General features: G+C 46.9%; 1 protein-coding gene across 1 annotated transcript in view; it reads left to right on the top strand.

Annotated features, from left to right (window-relative positions):
• The first annotated feature begins 1,345 nt into the window (after positions 1-1,345).
• Positions 1,346-13,838, top strand: part of JARID2 (jumonji and AT-rich interaction domain containing 2) — a 127,410-nt gene continuing 114,917 nt past the window's right edge. Inside the window, exon 1 of the mRNA XM_065886008.1 lies at positions 1,346-1,475. The gene's annotated coding sequence lies outside the window, so the exon portion shown is untranslated. The remainder of the gene's footprint in view (positions 1,476-13,838) is intronic.

Genomic DNA, 13,838 nt, shown 5'->3' with positions numbered 1-13,838 from the left:
ATGCAGCATTTAGGAATTTGTGAGCTGGAGAAGACCTTGGATAATCTATTTCCCTTATCTCGGCCCCTGGAGGGTTTAGTTGGCCGGGTAAGTGGCAGGGAGTAAAAAAAAACAGTTCTGTTGGATGTTGAGTGTAATAGCACCAGCCTGACTCTAGGGTATTTGGCCTCCTGTTTGAACAAAAGGAACCTGAGTATCCCAAATCCTGCTTTACTGGGGTATTAATGTTTTCCTTATTCTCTTAAGGCCCCAAATAACTGAGAAGCCCATAATCCTTCCATCTCTAAATTGAACTCATAAAATGCTTAAGTCTTGAAATAGGTGTGTGACTGTAAGAACTTGTTAGATTAGCAAACGGTAGGCAGATATCCACAGAAGAGAACCTGTGAGTCTCCCAAGCTGTGTGAAGCAACTCTTTAAACCTTAAAATAAAAAACTCTCTTGCTGGTTCCCTAAAACAGTTAACTCATTTGGGGCACCGGTATCGACCATCTCCGTCTTCCCAGACTTGGCTGTTGTCCTGCCTCAATCCCTGCTGGTCTGCAGTCTTTCTTTCTGTGTTTGCTGCTGGAATTGCTGGAGTGCCCTCTGGTTCTTTAGTGTGCCCCCCGCCTCACCTTTATTTTGACATAAGGGAGCCACACTTTTAAATGAGATCTTCAAGACCTATTGTATGTATTCTTTTTCAAAAATCATCCCCCCATCCCCCTGCCACCCCGTTCTCTAGTCCACAAAGATCCATTGCCCTTTTCTGCAGTGGTCCCTCTCTCGTTTTTGTGATTCATCACCTTAAAAGGCCAGTACAGATCCAGTTTCATTTCTTCTGACGGAACTGTAAATTCCTTGAAAGTAGCACCAAACCGCAACACCAACAGTAAGTAAACTTTCCAAAGGGGTGTAGCTCGTGTTTGTAAGGTGCCTACATTCGGGCATGATTCGCTTTAAAGAACTCCAGTACAGTGATGCATTACACCTCCTGTTGTGGCTGCAGTAACTCCTTTTTTTCTAAACTTTGCCAGGAATATAAAACTTCACTATTACCAGTGAATGACGGGATTTGGGTGCGGGGCATGTAAAGGAAGTGCGATGCTTGTGTCTCTCTTCCAGTCCCTTTACAGCCTGAGGGGTGGCTCTTTGCTTGTGGTCTCTCCAGGGAGGGCCAGTGCCCTCCCTCCACTATAGGATGTAGTTCTGAGCTCCAGAACTTGGTCTCAGTCACTCAATACTTGTTTGGGATTCGTTGTTTTTTTTTTTTAAAAGTTTATTCTGACTCTTAATTAACATTTGCTTGCTTTCCAGTTAAGTAATCCCCTCTCCCCATTCTTTCTTGTTTCTCCAGGATGACAGTGATGGGATTCCATGGTCAGAAGAAAGGGTGGTACGTAAAGTCCTTTATTTGTCTCTGAAGGAGTTCAAGAATGCCCAGAAGAGGCAGCATGGTGAAGGCATTGCTGGGAGCCTGAAAGCCGTGAATGGTGAGTGGCCTGTTTTGTTGTTTTGGATGGTGTTTCTGGGCCTGGCCTTGTTTCTGAAATGGATGTGCTTTGGGCGGCTCGTGCTTCTCAGGCTGGGCCCCTAACGGCAGTTATTCTGGACATCCCGCTGAGTTTATAGATTTGTTTTGATGCTCCTTTATATGTTGCATAATATAATTGGCAAGGTGCCTTAGTCTGCGCCCTATAGACAAGACCAGGGCTGCGATCTGGTTTCTGCCCGTTCTTGGATTGAGTGTGGAGCCTGACTTACAGGTTTTTCTGTGAATATCTGTCTTTCTACCCAAGTATGAGGGCAGAAGAAGCCTTTGATGATCTCGCTGAAATGTGGCAACTTTGGTTCTTAACGCCCTGTTTATATAGGAAGTAGCCTGAACCTGTGGGCCTGCTGCCCTTCCCGCTCTCTCTCTGGCTCAACAGCCTCCTAAGGCCCTGCTTCCTTCCTTGTTGATCAAGCTGGCAGGTGGCCGCACAGCCACAGGTGGGCAGTGGAGGCAGAGTTCCCGTGCGTCCGAAGTGTCCCTCATCCTGGATAGGTATCAAGTGGGTCCTTGAAGCCTAGAGAGAAACATGCTCCCGTCTGAGTTTATTCTGATGTCTGTTTTTAACAGGGTTAGTGTGACTCGGATGAAATCATCCAGTGAACACCATTTCAGAACTAGCATTTGGTTACTATTTATATTTTATTTCGGGGGTTGTGGCTGTGGCTGTATTCCACAGCCTCTCTTGTTCTTATTAATCTCCTAGAATCTTAGATAAATGTGAATGAATTGACCGTGTTCTGGTTTGTACTTGTTTGGAATGAGGAGATAAGGAAGAGGAGATCCTATTATTCTTTTTAAAATTTTTTTTACGGTACGCGGGCCTCTCACTGTTGTGGCCTCTCCCGTTGCGGAGCACAGGCTCCGGACGCACAGGCTCAGCGGCCATGGCTCACGGGCCCATCCACTCCGTGGCATGTGGGATCTTCCCAGACCGGGGCACGAACCCGCGTCCCCTGCATCGGCAGGCGGACTCCCAACCACTGCGCCACCAGGGAAGCCCCTATTATTCTTTTTGAGTTCTGGCTGTGATCCTCCGGTAAGAGTCATCACACATGGGGAACCTGACAGCTTGCCAGGGGGCAGAGCGACAGGCTGACTTAGGGCGTCCAGTTTTTTTCCATCCTGCTTAATTGTAAGGTGAGTTGTCTGGGAGCCTCTTGTTGGAACCAGTGCTTCCAGACAGGACCTTCTGGCGCTCCCTTTCCACAAGGCCGTGGCGGGGTGTTCTGACGTGGCCTTCCGGAACACCACCGGGGTCTGCCCTGCCATCCACCCAGGTTCTGTCACCCTCTTCTAGTACTGTGTGACTTGAAACAAGAACCGCCTGAAGTCTGAGCCAATGTGTATGTGAAAGGCCCTTTTTGAATCTTTCACACGTGCAGAAGCAAAATAATTTGAGGAATCTGTTGCCACAGTTAGTTACACAGCTTGGACCCCTATCTGTTCATGGGTCTCCTACCAGGTAGGGACCCTGCCATTTCTTGGCTGCCTGTAATGGAGTAAATGCTAAGCCATGTGTCTTTTTAGAGAGCATTTGACGTGATCAGTCTTGTTGACATTGCTTCACATTGAACATACTGTTCTGCTCTTAAGTTTTTGAGGGGATGGTGATGGGGGGAGAATATCATTGGATCCTGGGGTTATAGTAGAGCAATGGCTGCTGCTACGGGGTTAGATTTTACTGCTGTGACAAGGCGTGCTCTCATTCTGCTGTTCTGGAGTGGTGATGCCTTCGTGCTTTAGGAATCTTTTAGCAACTAAAAAACCCACCCAACTGGGAAAAATCCGCTTTTAGGACAAGGAGGTAGCCAGGTGTCCAGGATTGAATAATGGTGGAATTTGGGTAAAAGAACAAAAACTAAAATAAAGCACTCAAGAAGCAACTAGTGCTGCCAGCTAGTTGGCCAAATGTAGCTCTTGTTTTCATTGGCATACTCGGGGCTTGACGATACCGAGGAAGGAATTCTAAGAAAAGTTGGCACGTACATCTCTATTGGGATCGTTGAAGACTTTAAATCATTCTTTTACCACCTCCATAAAAAAGGTGGTCTTTGTTGTTTGTCGTGGTAGTTTGCCTTTCACCCTGATGAAGACTGACTTGTCTTTCCCTCCCTCCCCTCCCCCCCCCCCCCCCCCCACCCCCCGCCCTTGGTTGTGAAGTTGCTGTCTGCATGCCCTTTTCTGGTTCATGTTGGTGTTTGTGCAGGCTGTATTCCAAGGCCACCTTTTTGTTATTCCGCATGTTGGATTTCGATAGCAGTTCTAAGTAAATACATCTCCTCGTTTTAGAACTTGTGTGTGTTTTAAGAATAATTTTCTTAAAGGCAGCTAGCATGTTAAACAATGTGTGCTTTCTTATTCGGGGGCTACTGGAAAGCATGGAAACCAGACACGTTACCATGGGAATAAGTCCCTCTCTGTAGGTCCCAGAATCTCAGGGGTGCTGTCCTAGGGGGGTGTGAGCCAGAGAAAGCTGAAGTAGCCGGCAGCCTCCAAGGCTCTTGGTGGGGATGGGTAGTGAGGGCTGCAAGCAGCCTTCTCTCTGAAGGTGTGTACACATGTGTACATACGTGTGTACATAAGTGCGCGTCTACATTTATCACTCAAGTTTGAGTGGATGCGTTATAACAGATCATCATTTGTATGCTGTGCAGTAGAATGACCTTGTCTGGCGCTGTACATCACAGCACACTGTTCGGGGTTCTTCATCGTGGGGCAAGTGAAGATAGGTTAGTGGTGGGGGAAGAGTGGTTTTAACAGTCATGCCTTTCCTTTCCATTTCTCTTTTCATTTTTTTTCGGTCCCCTACCCCCTCGAGGTTCCCTTTCAAAAGTTGAAATAGGGCTTCCCTGGTGGCGCAGTGGTTGGGAGTCCGCCTGCCGATGCAGGGGACACGGGTTCGTGCCCCGGTCTGGGAAGATCACACATGCCGCGGAGCGGCTGGGCCCGTGAGCCATGGCCGCTGAGTCTGCGCGTCCGGAGCCTGTGCTCCGCAACGGGAGAGGCCACGACAGTGAGAGGCCCGCGTAACGCATTAAAAAAAAAAAAAAAAAAAAAAAAGTTGAAATAATTCCATTGTTTTAGTTTTAATTGTGACAGAAAGTTATCTGACAGTAGAATTTGAAGCTCTGCAGTACAGAGCCCTTGCTGGGAGGTGTGGTATGAAGCTGGACGGGACAGACGTGAGAGTAGGTGCCTGCACCCCGGCTGGGGCGGTGTTGGTGGGGCTTCTGCCCCCTGTGCTCCCTTTCTCATGCTTCATGACTTGAGGATCGTGGGTAGGGAGGAACCTCTGAGACCTGTGGGGTTTCTGTCTGTGAGGGCAAGATGACATTCTTGTTGGTGGGCTCTGTGAGTGTGTTCTCTGTGGTAGTAACTTCCTAATGGCACATGGTTATTTATGCTGCAGTAGCAGAATTGGAATTACGGCTCAAGTAACTTTGAATTCAGTACTTATTTTAGAATCCAGAATGGAGGAAAATGGCACCCTATCTTTGCAACAGTAGTATTGAAAACAAGGTGTTTTGTTTCCCCCCCTGTATTTCAAAGCAAAGATGTTTCTTGGTCTTGCCAGAGTTTCCTGGGAAAATTCAATTTTAAAATAATATCTTGAGTTCACAGTAGAATGGGCTTGACATAATTTTTATCTAATTGGGAAATGAATTGACATCACTTCTGTGAAATCACAGGCATGCTAGGATGATGAACAAGCAGCCCCCTGCCCTGGCCTCCTGTGTGAGGAGGGTCGGGGGCTGGTGTCTGTTAACAGGGTGCCAACAACATCAGCTTGTCTGAGTGTCTGGGCTCAGCCGCGCCCCTTGTGCAGGTCTGGTAGAGACGTAATAAGCCAAGCAGACATAAGATAGTAGAGAGACCTCATACTTTATGTCATAAAATCCATGTTTGCCATCAGTCTTGGTTTGTGGTTCCGACGTGACAAGGGAAGAATTTTTTTTTTTGTCCTACTGGAGGTAACGAATCTTGAGTCTGGGACATCCCGGTGGGTTGTCTGTAGGAATTGAAGCCATTGTTACACAGCTTGTTGGCTGTAGCCAGGCTTCAGGGGAGGCGGTGCTAAGGCTTCTGCTGGATGTGAGCCTTCTGTCTACTCTCTGCTGTAGATGGTGCCACTTTTCCCGGCAGTAATAAATTGACAAAAGCTTCAGAAAGGCTGGCAGAGGCGGAGGCCTCGGCCACTCTGAGGGCCCTTGGCCTGCTGGGGCTGAAATTAGGGACATTTAAATAATAACATGCTACACAAATAATGAGTACACATAATTACACAGTAAGAGAGGGGAGCTATTAGCTGTATTTGAATTTCATTTGCTTCCTATAAATTTCATCTGAGATCCAGCAAACCCTGTGGCCAGCTAAAGCATCTTGACTAGATTTAAGGGAAGCTGGACTCTTTTTTCTTAGAATTTTACAGTAATTGTGATAGCTGGAACCTATACTGAGCTCTTGCTTTTTGCCAGTTACTGTTCTAGCACTTCACCTGTGTTTTGCTCATTTAACTTTCAGAACCAACCATTTTCTAGAAATATAGGAAACTGCACTCGGGCGGATTAACAGTTTGCTTCACTACTAGTATGGGGCAGAGCCAGGATTTAAACCCCGGCTTTCTCCTTTGCTTATAATAGCCACCACTTAAATAAATAGAAGTAGTTTTGGAACCCCCTGTAAAGATAGGATTTCAAAACTACAAAATTGTAGGAGTACTTTTTTTTTCAAATAGCAATTTCTTTTGAAGGAGATTTGTAAAATCTTTCGTTGGCAAAGAGACCTCAGAAGTGAGGGGCAGTACAAGTATTTATTCATGTGACCATGGTTCTGGGCTTTATTAGCACTTGTCATTGAATTGATAGAGGAAATCGAAAAACTGCATTCCTCCTGATTGGTCACCCTCCTTCCACACAGATACATTCATTATTTCTTTCTGTTTCTTCACCTAGGGATACAGATTTGTGTTTTTAATACTGTTATGGAACCAGCCAGCTGGCAGAGGGCTGCCACTCACCTCCATGAGGTGGTGAGAGAGGGCAGTGGCCTTGCTGGCAACAACTGTCCATTTGTAGCCAAGGATCAAAGCTAGAAGTACAAATATAGGACCCCCTGTGCAAACCGCACCCCCCCCATCCCATTGCTTTTTTAAGAAGGTAGAATTTTGTTGGACTCTTCAAGATTCTCTCTGAGATTACTGATGTCTGTGGAATGAAACACGGGCCCAGCTTTTGCAAATTCACTGTTTATAGGATGAGATTAAAGTGTGACTTTCGAGTCAAAATCAAAGTCTGGGCACCTTGTCTGATGAATGGAAGTGTATTTTTGGCCATATTTGAAATGAATGCTGTGACTGTATGGTGGCCTTCTCCTGGCCTGAAGCTCTGATGTCCAGCAGTTCTCAAGATAGTCTCTACTTCAACAGGAAAGACAACCTCCCCCCACCCCCTGCGGAAGAAATTGGCTTTTCCAGGTTGAACTGCTGCTGTGTCCGTGCTTGTGGCCTCTGCAGGCTGGGCCAGGAGTTAAGTTTTCTCTTAACAGTCCAGCGTCTGAGACCTTTGTCACCTGCGTCCCCTGACGGCACTCCATGAGAGAGCAAGGCCGTGAGGGCAAATACACTTCTTGAAAACAACCTACATTTATTCTTTGTTTAAAAATGAAGCTGCGTCTATCTTGGATAATGGTGGAGTTGGGAAGGCTTGATTTCTTTCTCTTGTAGGTGTTCTATCGTCAGTCTTCATGACCCTGAGTAATGCAGATGGGAAATTTCTAGATAGAGCTCCCATCTGATCAGTACTTGATAGAATTCTTAGTATGTAGGAGCTATTGTGAGTAATAAAGATGGAACTGAAATTGCTAATTTTGGGGGAGTCAGAACAGCTTATTTCATCTCATCTAAGATGTCATTAAGTGATGCATTATTTTATGGGAGAAAAGAAAAAATGCTTCCAATTATAAGTGTAAGCCACGATAACTGTGAGGTGCTTTCTAACAAGAGAGAAATACGTGTGACTTGGTATCAATGAAGCACAATAAAATAGAACAAAATGCTTTAAAAATCAGAGGTGTGTGTGACTGGTTTGATGTGAGGAGGCCAGCAGGGAGGCAGGTGATGTGAAAGGCCCAGTGCTGAGCTACCAGGAAGAGCTTCAGTAAAGAAGTTGCATTCCTGTGGGCCTTGAAAGCTGTGGGACTGTTTGAGCGAGGGCTGAGGCTGGGACGGGGTAGTGTGGGGCAGGGGTGTGGACCAGCAAATAGACATTGGCCGGGATTGTTGATGTCACAGTCCAGTGGGACAAATGGCCGGTTTCAGTGGCCAGCCTGCTTGTACTGCTCTGGCACCAAGGGAATGGTGAGCCTGCCTGCAGCCCTTTCGGCCACAGAATTATGGATTGCTAGAGCTGGAAGGGACTTTTGGAGGTACATAGGTCAGGCTAATCATTTTACAGATGAGGAATTTTGAACCTTGCTGATGAGCTTAACTGGAAAGAATGGATCATGCTGAAGGCTGATTGGAACCAGAAATCCAATTTAAATGATGGCGAGACACCAGCCTTCCCAGTAGGCATGGCTGCGTGTGAGGATTTCATGGAGCGTTAAGGATGGAGGTGCCTCTGGAGGTGAATGTATTCTGCTCCTCTTTTCCTGTCACTTGTGCTTGAGGCCCGCTGCCCATCCAGCTACCTCAGCCTGCCGCCTCTGGCAGTTTTGCGAGCTCTGTGCTCTCTCTTTGATTACAGCCCCATCGTCTTGGCTTGGACCCCTGTAGTCAGAGGGGCACACCACTCAGGTAGTGACACCTGGTGGGGGGTGCATGTGATGTCTGAGCTTGAGACAGTTCCACAGTGTTTTCCTCCCTCCCCGTGTTCTTAGAATGGCTCAACTTTGAGAGATGTTGAAGCCGAGGGGATGGAAACCTGCTGTGTCCTGGGATGTTTTTTTGTTTGTTTGTTTGTTTGTTTTTATCTCACTGTCGTGGCCTCTCCCGTTGCAGAGCACAGGCTCCAGACGCGCAGGCTTAGCAGTTGTGGCTCACGGGCCTAGCCGCTCCGCGGCATGTGGGATCTTCCCGGACCGGGGCACAAACCCGTGTCCCCCACATTGGCAGGTGGATTCCTAACCACTGTGCCACCAGGGAAGCCCCCCTGGGATGTTTTTTAAAGCTCTTCCGCCTCTAAGAGTCTGTCTGCTCAGTGCCTCCCTTTGGGCACCAAAATCCCTTTTTCTCATCTCTATGAGAACACCACTCTGGAAAGTATCCCTCTTTTCTTCGTCATTTGTTTACTAGATCATTCCCATCAGTAAACAAAACATGTTGTAGTTTCTCCCATAAAATAAACCCTCCAATAATCTATCTCCCTCCTGCTATTCATTTCTTTTACTTTATAGAATTCCTCGGAAAAAATGTCTACACAATGTTTCCCTCTAGTATTTATATTCATGTTAATATCCTCTCCCCACTCATTCTCTTTTGAGCCCCTAGAGTCAGGCCATTTACCAAGGCTAATAATGACCTTGATGGCCAAATCCAGTTATCAGTCAGTGTAGCTTTAGTTGCCCATCCGGCAGCGTTTGACATGATGATTCTCTCCTGAACTCTAGCTGCCTACCTGCCTTCCGCACTTTGCTTTCTTGATAGGTCTCATGAACTTGAGGTCTACCAAGCCAACTCTGTCTCTCCACTCCCTCCCATCTGCTCCCCCCTGCCTGTCTTTCCATTGTCAGTAAATGCCAGTTCCATACTTCTGGTGACTTTGATCAAAACCTGGGAGTTATCTGGTACCCCACCCCCACCCCACCCCAATTTTGCAAAACCTGTTTATTCTAAGCTCACAATGTGTTCTGAAACTAAGTTTGCACCACTGCTACGAGTCCACCACCTCTATCTTGGGCTGAGACTCCTAAAGCTCCCTCAACTTCTGCCTTTTTACCTCTCTAGGCAGCAGCTAGAACAGTCCTTTGTAAGTGTGAATCAGCACACGCGGTGTCCCGTATGTCCCCCCGTCTCTCTTAGCGTGAAAGGCAAGCATCTTACCCTGGACACTGATACGGTCCCCCAGCATCTCTCTGGTCTTATCTGCCCATCTCTCCCTCACCTAGTCTAGCTTTCCTGCTGTTCCAAGTGCATTTGGTAGTATACTCTTGCCCCAGAATTTTTGTGCTTGCCGATGCTTCTGTCTAGAACTCTCTCGCTTTAGGTACCTGTGTGAATTGATCACTGTTGGCATTTCAGGGTCCTGGTCAAATGTGCCGTTACCAGAGACCTCTTCCTTGAGCATCTTATTAAAAATTGTGCCTTTGCCCGTTACCCTTTGGCTCCTTACCTTGTAATATTTTTTGACATAGACTCTCTCACTGCCTGGCATTGTATTATTCTGTTTGTTTATTATAAGCTCTCGCTCCACAGTAGATTTTAAGTGTCAGGAGAGAAAAGCTTCATCCATGCTAACTGCTGCTGTATGCACAACTCCTGGGTGCTCTGTAGAGTGTGTGGTCACCTGCCCCTGTGCCCAGCACCCCTCTGCTACACTGTGGATGTGTTCCTCTCTGTTCAGGGGTTCGTACCATCGCTCACTCCAGATTTCATTTTGAAAATGCATACACCTTGACCCTCTCGCCCCCTCACCCCAGGTCACAGCCCATGCTATTTTCCCTGTTCCCAAAGCGCACATTTATTCATAACTGTGATGTCTTTATATAAGTCTCATTATCATAAACATTCTTGGAATTGGGTCACCCTTTTATCTTTCTTTCTGAACTACATTTGTTGAAAGCCTACCTATGTGCAAGATACGTTGATTGGTAGTTTAAAATAAAACTGTCCTTTTAAGAAAATAAAAGTTACTGCTTTTAATTCTCATAACAGTGTGGTAACTATACGATTACTATCATAACTTTGTGGGTTTGTTTAGTGGGCCTCAGATGGAAAGCAGCATGCTCAAAGCTGCATTGCTAAGAAGTGGTCAAATCAGGATCTGAACCCAGGACTCCTGAATCCAGATCTTGCCCCACTTTTTTTTTTTTTTTTTTTTTTTTTTTTTTGTGGTACACGGGCCTCTCACTGTTGTGGCCTCTCCCATTGCGGAGCACAGGCTCCCGACGCGCAGGCTCTGCGGTCATGGCTCACGGGCCCAGCCGCTCCGCGGCATGTGGGATCTTCCCGGACCGGGGCACGAACCCGTGTCCCCTGCATCTGCAAGCAGACTCTCAACCACTGCGCCACCAGGGAAGCCCTTTTTTTTTTTTTTAAAAATAAATCGAGGAAGACTTTACACTCTGTGAAATCACTTATCTTTAGGTGTGCAATTTCGTGAGTTGCCAGATGCACATTTACCCGTATGACCAGAGCTCCAGTGTCGATACAGGACTTTTCCGTCGCCCCAGAAAAGTTTTCACCTGCCCCTTCTAGTTCATTTGACTTCTTTAAAGCATGTGCTCATTTGGTGGTTTGTCAACATGGCTGTCTCTGTTTTTAGGAGCTTTTATGATGTTACATGAGTTTACGATATTTCTCCAGAATGTACCAGATGCCAGAGAGTGTCTGTTGAGACCTGAAAGTGCCTCAGAGACAGAGGCACAGGTGTGTCCAGTAAGCAGCTCTTGGAGGCCTCAAGCAGTGCTTGAATAGGACCCCACAGTTGGACGTGCTCAAGGGTGACATTTACCATCTCATGGCGGCACTCGTGCTCAAGGATGACATTTACCGTCTCATGGCGGCACTCGTGCTCAAGGATGACATTTACCGTCTCGTGGTGGCACTCGTGGAGCCAGGTTCTCCATGCTAAACCAGCGTCACAGTTTTCAGTCTGAGCGGTTGTGCGAGTCCAGACCAAGTGGGCTTTTAAACAGTTAGTCCTCATCCTCTTCCATGTCACTTTTCTCTTGTGGCACCCCTGCCCCGCCCCCTTTGTGGCACTGTTCTTAGTCTGCGTGTTTAGAATACTCAGCCTTGGTGTTATAATTCAGGACATTCTGGAACTGGGGTTCAAGACTTGGCTTTTCCCCAAGGGCAGTTGGCATCTATAAGTCATGTGCCTTCTCTGCTAATACAGTGTGTTTTCAGTTAGATTGATTCTTGTGAGGACCCCATGATCAGCTTGATGGCCTTGCGGATGCAAGAACACGAGGCAGCAGTGTGGTGCGATTGCTGACTTCTTTCCATTTTCTTGTGGCTGTGGTGTAAGTCTATATATAAGTCAGCTTGTGCTGCCATAGGAAAATATCGCAGACTGGATGGCTTAAACTATAGAGCTTTATTTCTCATAGTCTGGAGGCTGGAGGTCCAAGATCCAGGGTGCCGGCCACTTCAGTTCTTGGTGAGGCCTTGGTTCCTGGCAGAGAGAGAGAGAGAGAGAGCGCGCGCGCGAGAGCGCGCATTGGTTTCTCTTCCCCTTCTTAAAAGGATACCAACCCTATCAGATTAGGGGCCCTCCCTTACAACCTCATTTAACCTTCGTCACCTTTACAGGCTCTGCCTTCAGATACAGTCACACTGGGTGTTACGGTTTAAACATAAGAATTTGACTGGTGGGCATTAAGTCTGTAACAGTCCAGTAGGGATTTGAGATGGTGACAGTTCTGTTTGTTTCAATTGTAGATTAAGTTAATTGCTGTGTTAATTTGTACCATGTTTCTTTTTGTGAGACTATAACTATTTCCTGGTAGGTCAGGAAACTGTAAGGGCTGTTTGACCTTAGAGAAGATGTTGTTCCTCTCAATTGGGTAGAATTAAAGTTGGACATTTATTTATTGAGTTGTTGCTTCTGTGAGACCACTTGGATTAGCCCAAGTCCCTGACTTCAGTGGGGATTGAAACATGATTCATTTGCACAGGGAGCAGCTATCCCAGGCCAAGAGCCCTAAGAGAGGGTAGGCCCTAAGGGCTTGGGAGCGGATTGGCAATTGAGATGACCTAGGAAGGACGGTTCTAGGCTTGAGTTTGGAAAAATCATGGGATTATTTGAAGTTGAGGGAATCCTATTTGTTATACGTTAATTCATCTTATTTGCTTGAATATTATGCTGTAAATGTAATTTAGGGCAGTGCTTTCCAATTATTTTAAATTCTCAACTTGTATGGAAGGGGAAGGCCCTGTGGCATTCACCAGATAGGGCTGCAGTCAGCCCGAAGTAGCTTGCCCACGCATGGAATTTATCTGTGTTCATTCTTGTAACTGATAATGCCATCCGCCTCCTTCTACTTGGAGAAAGGCCTCATGTGTTTTCTAAATCTTACCCATTTCATGATTTGAGTTCTGTGACATGTATATTTATGGAGTTTACAATTACTGTCAGATTTACCACAATGGACTAGTGCAGTTTTGCTGTGCTTCTGAATTTCTTAGATCCCATTCCCCCAAATTTAGAGGACCTTTTATCTTAATTTCTGGAAATAACCTGTTGTTACTTGAGCCTTCTACCGTGTATATTTAAAGCCAGAAGAGTGATTAACTGGGTAGGCTTTGGGGAAATTGCCCTGCAGTCCACACATCCCTTCATGTAGAATGCGTTAGTTAATCTCCCCGCTGCCAGATCTCGTCTATCCTTCCAGCTTTCTCCATGGCTTTCAGGGTCCTTCTGCAGAGTCCCCAGATTTGGCTTCCTCATAATTTCTTCCCGAAAGATTGTAAAACAGTACAGGTCTCGCCTTCCAGGAGGTTTGGGGACAGTGAAGGAAATGTGAGCTATTTCATAACCGTAGCCGTGCCTCTCAAGGGGAGGAGTGGCCAGTGTCAGCCTGGCCTGTCAGCCAGGCTGTCCCTGTGATGTGCCAGGGAAAGCTTTAGGGCTCCTTGTTCCTGACGTCCTGGGACCCAGGTCCCCTCTCTTTGCACCGTTCCCTGACCTGTCGCCGGTGTTCTTGGTTCATTCACACCTTGGATGTAACGAGTCAGCTCTTTGTGCACACAGGGCCTCTTCCCGGCTGCCCTGCCCTTGTCTTCTGGGTTATTCCTTAACCAGGTCTGCACTTCTCTTTGGCAGGTAGGTGGGCATCCTGGTCACACTTGGCACCTGGTCTTGATGACAGGGGACGCCATCTGCGCTCGAGACTCGCAGGCCAGCTTGCGGTGCTGTCTGAAGTGGCGGTTTCCTTCCAGGTTTTCACAGCTCTGCCTTCTGATGCGTGAAGGCAGCTCAAGGTCTCCACGTCGGAAACATTTAACTGTTATTTCTGACATTCTCCTTCCTTCCCGTATGATTGGGGTGTTTGTGAAAGGGACTCATTGAATCCATGTTTTGAAAGTTGCATCCTACCCTCTACACGGTTGATGAATCCTCTTCAGACACCATCAGGGCGG

The sequence above is a fragment of the Phocoena phocoena genome, chromosome 10 (genome assembly GCF_963924675.1).
Source record: "Phocoena phocoena chromosome 10, mPhoPho1.1, whole genome shotgun sequence".
In the NCBI taxonomy this organism is placed as follows: domain Eukaryota; kingdom Metazoa; phylum Chordata; class Mammalia; order Artiodactyla; family Phocoenidae; genus Phocoena; species Phocoena phocoena.
The sequence above is the reverse complement of the archived record's forward strand: the minus strand, read 5'-3'. Positions and strand labels throughout refer to the sequence as shown.